Source organism: Manacus vitellinus, unplaced genomic scaffold, assembly GCF_001715985.3.
Source record: "Manacus vitellinus isolate BGI_N305 unplaced genomic scaffold, ASM171598v3 scaffold_49_pilon, whole genome shotgun sequence".
In the NCBI taxonomy this organism is placed as follows: Eukaryota; Metazoa; Chordata; class Aves; order Passeriformes; family Pipridae; genus Manacus; species Manacus vitellinus.
In genome coordinates this window covers 1060207-1070232 of record NW_021940603.1, presented here as the reverse complement: position 1 = coordinate 1070232, position 10026 = coordinate 1060207, and positions in this window count along the sequence as shown.

Genomic DNA, 10026 nt, shown 5'->3' with positions numbered 1-10026 from the left:
GTCATTGTTTCCACTGCCCAGGAATCTGCAGCCTCTCAGGGAAGAGCTTTTGGGTGGTTCTGGGTGTGAACAGGGAGGTGACTGAGTTGGTCTCCTGGAAAGCCAGAGCATCTGGTCCAGCCTGGAGAAGAGAAGGCTTCAGGGAGCCCTTACAGCAGCCCTCCAGCACCTAAAGGAGCTCCTGGAGAGCTGGACAGGGACTTGGGATAAGGGCTTGGGGTGCCAGGAAAAGGGGGAATGGCCTTAAGCTGAATAAGGGCAGGTTTAGACTGGATATTAAGGAGGGAGGCCCTGGCACAGGTTGCCCAGAGTTGTGGCTGCCCCTGGATCCCTGGAAGTGTCCAAGACCAGGGCTTGGAAGAACCTGGGCTAGTGGAAGGTGTCCCTTTGCAGCCATCCAGCCAGCAAACTTCAGGTTTCCTGGTGCTTCTCCAAGCTGTGCTAAAGATCCAATCAGCCATGAAACAGCTTCCCTGGAAAGCTGGTGTACATTGGGGAAAAAAATTGGGCACTCTCAATTGAAATGTTGGATTTAAGAAAAATCAATATGATTTTCTGATTTAATAGCTCCTTAAATATTTTTAAAAAGCTTTGAAATTTTTTTAATGGGTAAAATCACTTCTGCTTCCCCAGATAATTTTAGGGGTTTAAAATTTCCTCTTGGAAGGTATCTGGGCATTTTTTTCTGCAATGACTTCCAGTGCCTGGAGTGATTTAGGGGTTAACAGGTTAATTAAACCTGTTGGAGCAGCTCCCTGAGGTGTGAGCTGACTTTCTATCACTTGGCTTTGAAAATCAAGATGGGCCTGGGTGCAGGAATGGTTGGGCAGCCCCTCCTGCCTGGAGGAGGGGGATTAGCCAGGATTACTGGGAGCATTCTCAGAGGACATCCCCGGGTGCTTATTAATTACCTCTCCTTGCCTGGAGAGATTCCCCTCTTGGATCAAACCTTGGTGCTGGTGCTCCCACACAAAGCTCCCCATGGATCCAGGGGGGAGCCTGGTCGGGCTCTGCTCCCAGGGAACAAGGCAGAGGACAAGAGGAAACAGCCTCAAGCTGTGCCAGTAGAGGTTTAAATCAGATATTAGGGATATTATTCCCTGAAAGGCTTGCCAGCCGTTGGAAAAGGCTGCCCTGGGATGTTCAAGCACCTGTGGATGTGGCACTTGAGGACGTGGCTCAGTGGTGGTGCTGGAGTGAGTTGGACTTCATGATCGCAGAGGTCTTTCCCAACCTCAAGCATTCCATGATATCCTGCAATCCAGAGGAATTGGGGATGTCTGGGGGTGGCCAAGGCCCTCCATACCCACACCCCCTCCGTGCTCCAAGGTGAGAGGGAGAGAAATCTTTCCATCTCCTCCTGGCTGGGAGTGACTCAAATGTGCCACATCTATCGTTGCATCTCCTTAACTAAATGGATTAATTTTTTTTGTCCTCTTCACAGGCTTAATTAGCAATCTGCAACGCAAATTAAATCACTATCAACTCATTCCAACTATCCCTTCAGAGATAGCCCTTAGCTAACTGAATAATCTGGTTAGCATTGGAATGAGCCCCTGCCCTACCCTGCAAACACCAGGGGGATCTCACAAAGCCGCTTTACAGCTCCTCCCTCCACTGCAGAGAATTGTCCTTCCTAATGAGGGCAGCAGCCACTCGTGCTTGCAGGGTGCACTTTTTAAGGCATTGAAGCACATTTAGGAGATTCCTCCTTTGTTTCTGTGTTTTAGGAGGCAGCTGATCCGTGGTTTTCTGTCCTGACAGAGAGTGGGAACAGAAAATACAACTTGTCTTTTCCCAATTACGGGCTGACTCAAGAGCAAAGTTCCTTCCAAGGACCCAGAGGTGGATCTCTTGTATGTGCCTCTGTGGGTACAGAAACATCAGTGTCTCGGTTTAAATACAAGAATAAGCCTTCAGAAGCTCTTGGGGACATTGGGAAAGCGGGATAAGCCTGTGACCCTTCAGGCACGCAGCCAGGACCTCACAGACTCCAACCCACCCTCCCTCCTTTGCCTTCTCTTCCATGGGCAGCCCCAGCAGCAAACCCTGGGTGTGAAAGCACAGCTCTCCCCTGGCATCATCTCACAGGGCTTGGGCAAGGTCTGATGAAAGCTCTGGGACAGTTCTGGCTCAAGACCTTGCCAGACCTCTAGTAGCTGGGAAACTGAGGAGTTCCCAGTGTCCCACAGAGGGATTTTTGTGCATTTTTGCTCGGGTTATTTTTAAGTGTGAGGTGCAGGGGGATGGTGGTTTCCTTCCTCCTCCCTTCTGCAGGTCCTTCTGGTCTCTGCTGTGGGAGTGGGAGCTGTTTGGTTGTGGATAATAAATGGATGTAGGTCATAATCCCCAGGGACTGTGTGTTCCCAATAACAGGAATGATCACCAGCCCATTTTTGCTGTGCTCATCCTCCCCACTTCACTTGGCTGCTGCAAAAGGAACGGAAAGAGGAGGGGGATGGAGCTGAGGAATATGAGTGGCCTTGACTCTCCACACTCAAATGAGAATTTATTGGAGCTCACACGTTTGGAGAGGAGGATTTGGAATCAGATTCATCAGGTTCTGCAGAGATAAAGCACAACTTGTCAAAGGGGTGTTGCTGCATTTTTGACAACACAAGACTCAACAGGGAAATATCTTCCTGTAGTTTGAGGAAGACAATTTACAACAGCCCAAGTATCAAGTTTCTTCCCTATTTCCACATGAGGGATTTTACAGACTTTGGGCTTTGGAAGGAGCTGGTTTGGAGCAGTGTTTCCTCCTGGGCAGAGGAAGTGCAAATCCTTAGCCTGTTATAAATATTCCTGACAAGGATCTGGGCTTTGCAGTGGGTGTTGTTGCCTCTTGCCTCCTGTGGTTTACATTAGATGGTTAAGGAGAAATCAAAGTTGGAGGTGGTTGCTCTGATTCCACAGTCGTGCCCAGGGGTCAGAGCTGTTGTGTCAGGTTTCCCTGATGGATTATGTGAAGCATAATTTGGATTTGGGTTTTCTTTTTGTCTTCCCGGAATTTAAACATGGAAGGACAATGGGGAAAGGTACAGGAAATCCCTGAGGGTTTGTGTCTGAAAATCCTCACAGGTCTGTGTGTGACCAGTCTGGTGCAGGGCAGAGCTGGTGGCAGCAGAAGGTGGCTGAGCTCAGCAGGAAAACATCCCAGTCCTTCTTTGTTCCCAACCAGGCCATGGCTGTGCCCGACCCTCTGTGGAGCCCCACGGGCTGACTCATCCTCATTTCTTGCAAAGGCTTCTCTCCCTCTGCAAAGGCTTCTCTCCCTCTTTCCCTTTGGGGCTTAAATTGCAAACTGTCCGTTTTCAGCTGTGATCTTTGTGTCCCCTGCTGCTGTGCCCTGTGTGTCCTGAGATGGGAATGCTGGAGTGGAAACCACCAGTGACTGGAGAGTGCAGAGCAAACCAGCTGCTTACTCCAGGCAAGGGGATAAAACATGGGATCTGCCTGTTCTGAGCAATAGACCCAGTGCCACAGAATCCCTGAGGCTGGAAAAGCCTTCCCAGGCCGTGGATCCCCCCTGTGCCCGATGCCCACGTTGTCCCCCAGCCCAGAGCACTGAGGGCCACGGCCAGACCTTCCTGGGACACCTCCAGGGATGGGGACTCCAAACCTCCCTGGGAAGCTCCTTCCAATGCCTGGCAACACTTTCCAGGCAGAAATTCCTCCTGATGTCCAACCTGAGCCTCCCCTGGCACAGCCTGAGGCCGTTCCCTCTCCTCCTGTCCCTTGTTCCCCGGAGCAGAGCCCGACCCCCCCAGCTCTCCCCTCCTGTCAGGAAGTTGCAGAGCCAGAAGGTCCCCCCTGAGCCTCCTTTGCTCCAGGCTGAGCCCCCCCAGCTCCCTCAGCCCCTCCTGCTGCTCCAACCCCTTCCCAGCTCCCTTCCCTTCCCTGGACACGCTCCAGCCCCTCAATGTCCCTCTTGTTATGAGGGGCCCAGAACTGGACACAGTGGGAATATTTCCAACCTCCTTGCTCCCTCTGAGCAGGTATTTGAATGCAGTGACGTGGTCTGGGGCAGATAGAGCACCTGAACAGCTCCTGGTGGATCCAGGGGGCTTTGAGAGCCTTTTCCTTCATACCCCTTTTCCCAACCCTGACTGTGGGGGCAATAACAGGGGTTGTTCCCTTCGTGGGTTTTCTAGAGCTCTCAGGGCAGAGGGCAAGGGAAGGGCTGTGTGTGGTGTTGCTTTTGCACTCCAAGTCCTTTCTTTTCCACTGAACAAAGGGAAAAAAGAGCTCCTGCCAAGTGATTGTATAAGGGACTGGAAACAGAAATAGTGGGAGAAGTTAATCTGGGAATAGACAGGAGGCAGAGCCCTCTGCTAATTGACTCTTCACTTATTGTATGGAAAACACTGCACAGGGAATATCCATGGGAAGAGACTTCAGAGGGACACAGAGATAAGATACCAGCAGAGAAGAAGGAAGTGGAACAAGAGGACACCCTTAACTAAAGGAATTACTGGCACAGGTTAGGAAGCAGCTGTGAGTTTAACAAAAAAGAGCCATCCCTTTTCAGCGTGGCCACAGGAGAAGAGGAATCTGGAAGCTTGGACCAGGCTTTTAAAAATATAATCCAGAATTAGAGGGGAGGAAAAGATGGGAAAAAATAATAGCTGCCCACGGTTATTTAGGGAAATTTATTTAGTTGTGTAGAGAAAGCTGATGAAAAGCTGGGAATAGCTCTAGCCAGGCAGGTGACCAGGCAAGGCAGTGGCAGACGAAATTAAATGTTGACAAATGCAAGTTAATGTGCGTTGGAAGGCAAAATACAACCTCCTCATACACACTACTGCATTTTAAATTAACTGTAGCCACGGAGGGAAAAGACCCAGAGGTTATTGTGAACAGCTCAATGAAAACATCTGTTCACTCACCAGACACAGGCAGCTCAGCAAACAAACACCAGGCTGTACAAGGAGCAGTTGATATTATCCTTTGTGTGGTGGGAATGTGTCAGGACAGCAGGGACTGCTCAGCACCTGCCACTGTGCCAGGGGTTGGGGGAGCAGGAACGGGAACCTGGGAGAGAAATCCCGGGTGGTACCGATGGATATTCTTCCCCCAGCCAGCCTGGAACATGGAACAGGGAGAGCCCAGTCCCCCAGCTGGTTGTGGGGTGTGGGATTCCTGGGCAATGGGATGTACAAACCTTCCTGGCATCGTGTTCACACTCCAAAATGTGCCCATGGCCAAAAGCTCCCGGAGTTTTGTCAGAGGATCCGTGTCTGTCAGATCCCAAGCTCCTGGGTGACCTTGCACTTAATGTGCTTGTGGTGAGGCTTCCCTTTGGTGGCTGAGGGAGGTGTTTGATCCTTCGGTGTTTGATCCAGAGGGGTTTAATCCCTCGGTGTTTGATCCAGATGGGGTTAATCCCTTGGTGTTTGATCCAGAGGTATTTAACTCCTTGGAGTTTGACACCTTGGTTCTTCTTCCAGAGCTGCCCCGACTGCTCAGCCCCCTTTCCTGCTCCAGGGTGTGAGAAAGGCTCAGATGCTTTGGGTCTCCAGGTTCTTTAAGCACAAAATCTTGGGGGTTTTTGTATCCAGAGGTTCTCACACATCTTCCCTCTCTCCTTTGTCCACCCAAAGCACCTCTGGCAAAGTTCCCCATAACCAATGTGTGCCAGGGAGGCTGAGCAGAGATTTAGTGCTTTCCCAGCCCCTGGTAGTGTGATGGAAGATTTAGGGGGTCAGGATTGGTGTCCTGGTAGAAACCATCCCAGTGGCCTTCTGTGGTGGAGTGACTCCATCAGTGGACAAGGGAAAGGCTACAGAGGACATTTATATGGATTATAAAGTCATTTATCTGGATTGCTGTGAAGCCTTGGACATGGTCCCCCACAACATCCTTCTCTCTCCACTGGGGAGAGAAGGATTCAATGGATGGACTGTCAGATGGACAAGGAAGTGGTTGGATGGTCCCATCCAGAGGGTCGTGGTCAATGGCTCAGGGTCCCAGTGGACACCAGTGGGCAGTGGTGCCCTGAGGGTCTGTGCTGGGACCAGTGTTATTTAATCTGTGCATTAATGAGGCAGAGGATGGATCAGGGGGCACCCTCAGTCAGCTTTGCAAGGTGACCCGAGCTGAGGGTTGCAGGACACAGCTGGGGGACGGCCATCCAGAGGGACCTGGACAGTCTCCAGAAGTGGCCCTTGGGAATCTCCCTGAGGTTTTAAGCAAGGCCAAGGGCTTTGGTGCGCAGCTGGGTCGGGGGAGCCCCGGGATCACTCCAGGCTGGGGATGAGCAGATGGAGCAGCCCTGGGAGAAGGGCCTGGGGGGCTGGTGGGGGAGAGGCTGGACATGGCCCGGCCCAGAACCCCCCGTGCCCTGGGCTGATCCCCCAGCGTGGGCAGCAGGGCAGGGGGGGATTGTGCCCCTCTGCCCCTCAGGGGAGACCCCCCTGCAGAGCTGCTCCAGCCCTGGGGAACAGCACAGGGAGGACATGGAGCTGCTGGAGAGAGTCCAGAGGAGGCCCCAAGGGGGTCAGAGGGCTGGAGCAGCTCTACTGGGAGAAAAGGCTGGAGAGTTGGGATTGTTCAGCCTGGAGAAGAGAAGCGTTGGGGTGACCTGATTGTGGCCTTGAAGTGGCTGAAGGGGCTACAAGAAAGATGGAGAGAGACTATTGACAAGGCTAGGACAAGGGGGAATTGCTTCCCACTGCCAGAGGGCAGGGTTAGGTGGGATATTGGGAAGGAATTCTTGACTGTGAGGGTGGTGAGGCCCTGGCACAGGTTGCCCAGAGAAGCTATGGCTGCCCCTGGATCCCTGGAAGTGTCCAAGGCCAGGTTGGACAGGGCTTGGAGCAACCTGGGCTAGTGGGAGGTGTCCCTGCCCATGGCAGGGGGTGGCACTGGATGGGCTTTAAGGTCCTTTCCACCCCAAACTATTCCATGATTCCATGGCAGGGCTGCAGCCCAGGCTCCGAAATGGATCCATTCCCTGCTCCAAGCAACCCTTGGTGTGCAAACAGTGCCCCCAGTTTAGTACCTGTCCTTAACAGCAAGGAAATCCAGAGTTATCCCTGGAGTGCTCTGCCTGTGGCTTTGTTATAAAACACAGCTCTTGTTTCGATGACTTTGTTTAAATTTGCCCCAAGCCACGTCCTAAGCTTAGTTTACCATTTTAAAATTAACATATATTTTTATACAGGTTATAAATATTTAACCTGCTGACCAACGTGAACATCAGCCCTGCAGCCTTGGTGATGTGAATGAATTACAGTGGAAAGTCACTGGTGTGGAGTGTGGAAGGAGGACAACATCAGTATTCCTGTGTCCAAAACACTCTGCCTGACTTGGTTCTGAAGGGATGAATAAAATCAAACTCACTGATTATCATTTAGGCTGAATTTACTTTCTGCATTTGGGGGAAGGAGCTCTATTAATCAGCTTCATTTCCTGGCTCCTGTGCACGGATCAGGAGCTCCGTGAGAAACACAAATAAATATATATGTGCATAAGCATAAACATAGGGATGTTAAAACAGCATTAAAATCTGTGTGTCTCCTGCCCCATTACTCCTGGGATTGGTGGGGAGATAAAAACCCCTCAAGGTTAAATTTGTCAAATTTGATTTTCCCATTTCTTGCTAATTTCCAAAGATCTGCTCCCGTAGAGAAACGGGGCTGTTAAAATGTAGAATGAAATGAGAATTTCAGGCTTCGTGGCAACAGCAACCAATGGCAATTTACTGAGAGGTTAAAGGAGAGGACAAGAGGCAAAGTGGGAGAAATCCTTTTAAATCCTAAGTGTAGTCTCTGTTGCCTGCTGCACTTTACTGCACATAAATTGAGGCAGTAATTTGAGGAGCTGAAGGCTCCAGTTTAACACTTGTGGTTTCTGGTGGCCCTCAAGTTCCTTTGTGGAGCTGCAACTTCATTATGGAGAGCTGAGGGGATATCATTCTTTGTCTTATCTCCCGTGAGGGGACATTATTCCTGGCATTATCTCCCGTGCCAGCACCGGTGCCATGTTTGGATTCTCCCATGGAACGGGCAGGTCTGTGCTGCAACCACTTAGGGGAGTTTTCTGCCTATTTGCCACTGAAGTGACTTTTTCTGGAGAAAAGTTTCTTCACTGCATGGAATTCCTGCCTTTCTCCAGGTTACCTCAGCACTCCTGTTGGGATGGGATGGGCCTGTTGGGGCCTGGGTGTCCAGGAGCTCTTTCCTAGGGGGAAAAAAGACCAGATCATTCTGCAGAGCTGTTCCCTGATATTCCAGATCTATATGGATTTTTTTTACCCAGTATTTAGGTTTCTTATGAATTGTCTGAAGAATCTTTCCCACTTTTCCTCCCTCCTGTTTGTGTACAAGATGAAAGTCTGGGTAAAGCTCCAAGGAGGCTGCATTTATTTCTCTTCTGAGGAGGCTGAAATGTCCAGGTTAAATAAATAGGTTCTTGTCCTTTCATTTAGGGGGAATTTTAGGTCAGAAGGAGGCCAGTGAGCTCCTGTTAACTGAAAACAGTATCTGAGGTCCTTTGTAGGGAAAAATCCCTCTGTTAGGTCCTGGAATGCTGTAGAGCTCAGCAGTGTCCTGATGGTTTTCAGGGATTTCATGGCGCAGGACTGGCCCCTCTTTCTCATTTCCATGGAGAGGGCAGCTCAGAGCCTGCTGCCCTAAAATGGCACTGAGGGCAGCTCTTGGGGAGTGTCCCAGCAGCTGGAATGGGAGACAAGAGTGGAGAACTCCTGGGACACCAGCTCCCACCAAGGAGGAGGTCTGGGAGGTGGGAGCCTGGAAACCCTGGGAGGATAATCTGGGAGAGCTGCGGCAGGTCCAGCCAAGGTTCAGATCCACAGCCTGGTCCTGGTTATCCTCCTCTGGATAACCTGTGCCCAAGGTGCTGGTTGTCCCAGGGACATTGTCCAGCTTGCAGGAGCCTCCTGGCTCCCACATCCCACCCCTGGAGCAGATTTCTCCTGAGATGTCAAGGAGATTGAACGTTCAGCAAGAGCCTGAGCTGCCAGGATCCCAGGAATAGGACAAGGGGAATGGCTTCCCACTACCAGAGGGCAGGGTTAGATGGGATATTGGGAAGGAATAGTTCCCTGTGAGGGTGGTGAGGCCCTGGCACAGGTTGCCCAGAGAAGCTGTGGATTCCCTGGATCCCTGGAAGTGTCCAAGGCCAGGTTGGACGGGGCTTGGAGCACCCTGGGCTAGTGGAAGGTGTCCCTGCCCATGGCAGGGGGTGGGAGTGGATGATTTTTAAAGCCCCTTCCAACCCAAACCATTCTGGGATTCTGTGATCCCGGGGCCATCTGAGGAAGGATACAAAAAATTCCCATAAAAAGCCCACTGACCACAGGGAGGGGCAGAGGGATCTCCCGGGTTTTTTCCTCTCCCTCGGCATCTTGCACTGTTTGTTTGCTTTTCAGGGCCCAGCTGTCGGAGTCAGGGGATCACACAAGAACATCAGGTCTCCTCTCTTAAACAAACAAACGCAGCAGGTCTTTACCAGAGGAAAAACATGAAAGTGCAAATCCCAGCGGCTGGAAACCCTCTGGAAGACAAAAGCCGCAACATTTATTAATTTGTTGAATAACCTGTTGGGGCCTGACTTGATTTTCTAACAAATGGAATTAGAATATCAATAGCAGGATGTCGAGTTGCTAAAATATTCAGAAGCAGCTTCCTTTTATGTAGTGCCTTTCATGAGAACTGCTTCACGAGGTGATTTGCTGTGCTAAATAATAAATAACAACACAGACACGGCACCCAGGAATTAACAGCTGGGGCCAAATAAATTTTCAGCTGAGATGGAGGGAGAAATGGGGAGTCAATGAGGCAGAGAGGCACAGGAGAGGTTGGATCTGGGTCAGCTGGTTAATTTTGACCCCTGGTATTATCAGTCATTGGAGATAAAATACAGCAAGTGCCTCTGGAGCGTTCTCGGTGTACTTTGAATTGCAGGACTCAGGGAGGATGGAGGGGAATAAGAATCCAGCTGGATTCTAAACAGGGAAAGGTTTCCCTGTGGTAGGAGGTGCTTTGCACTGAGGCGGGTTCC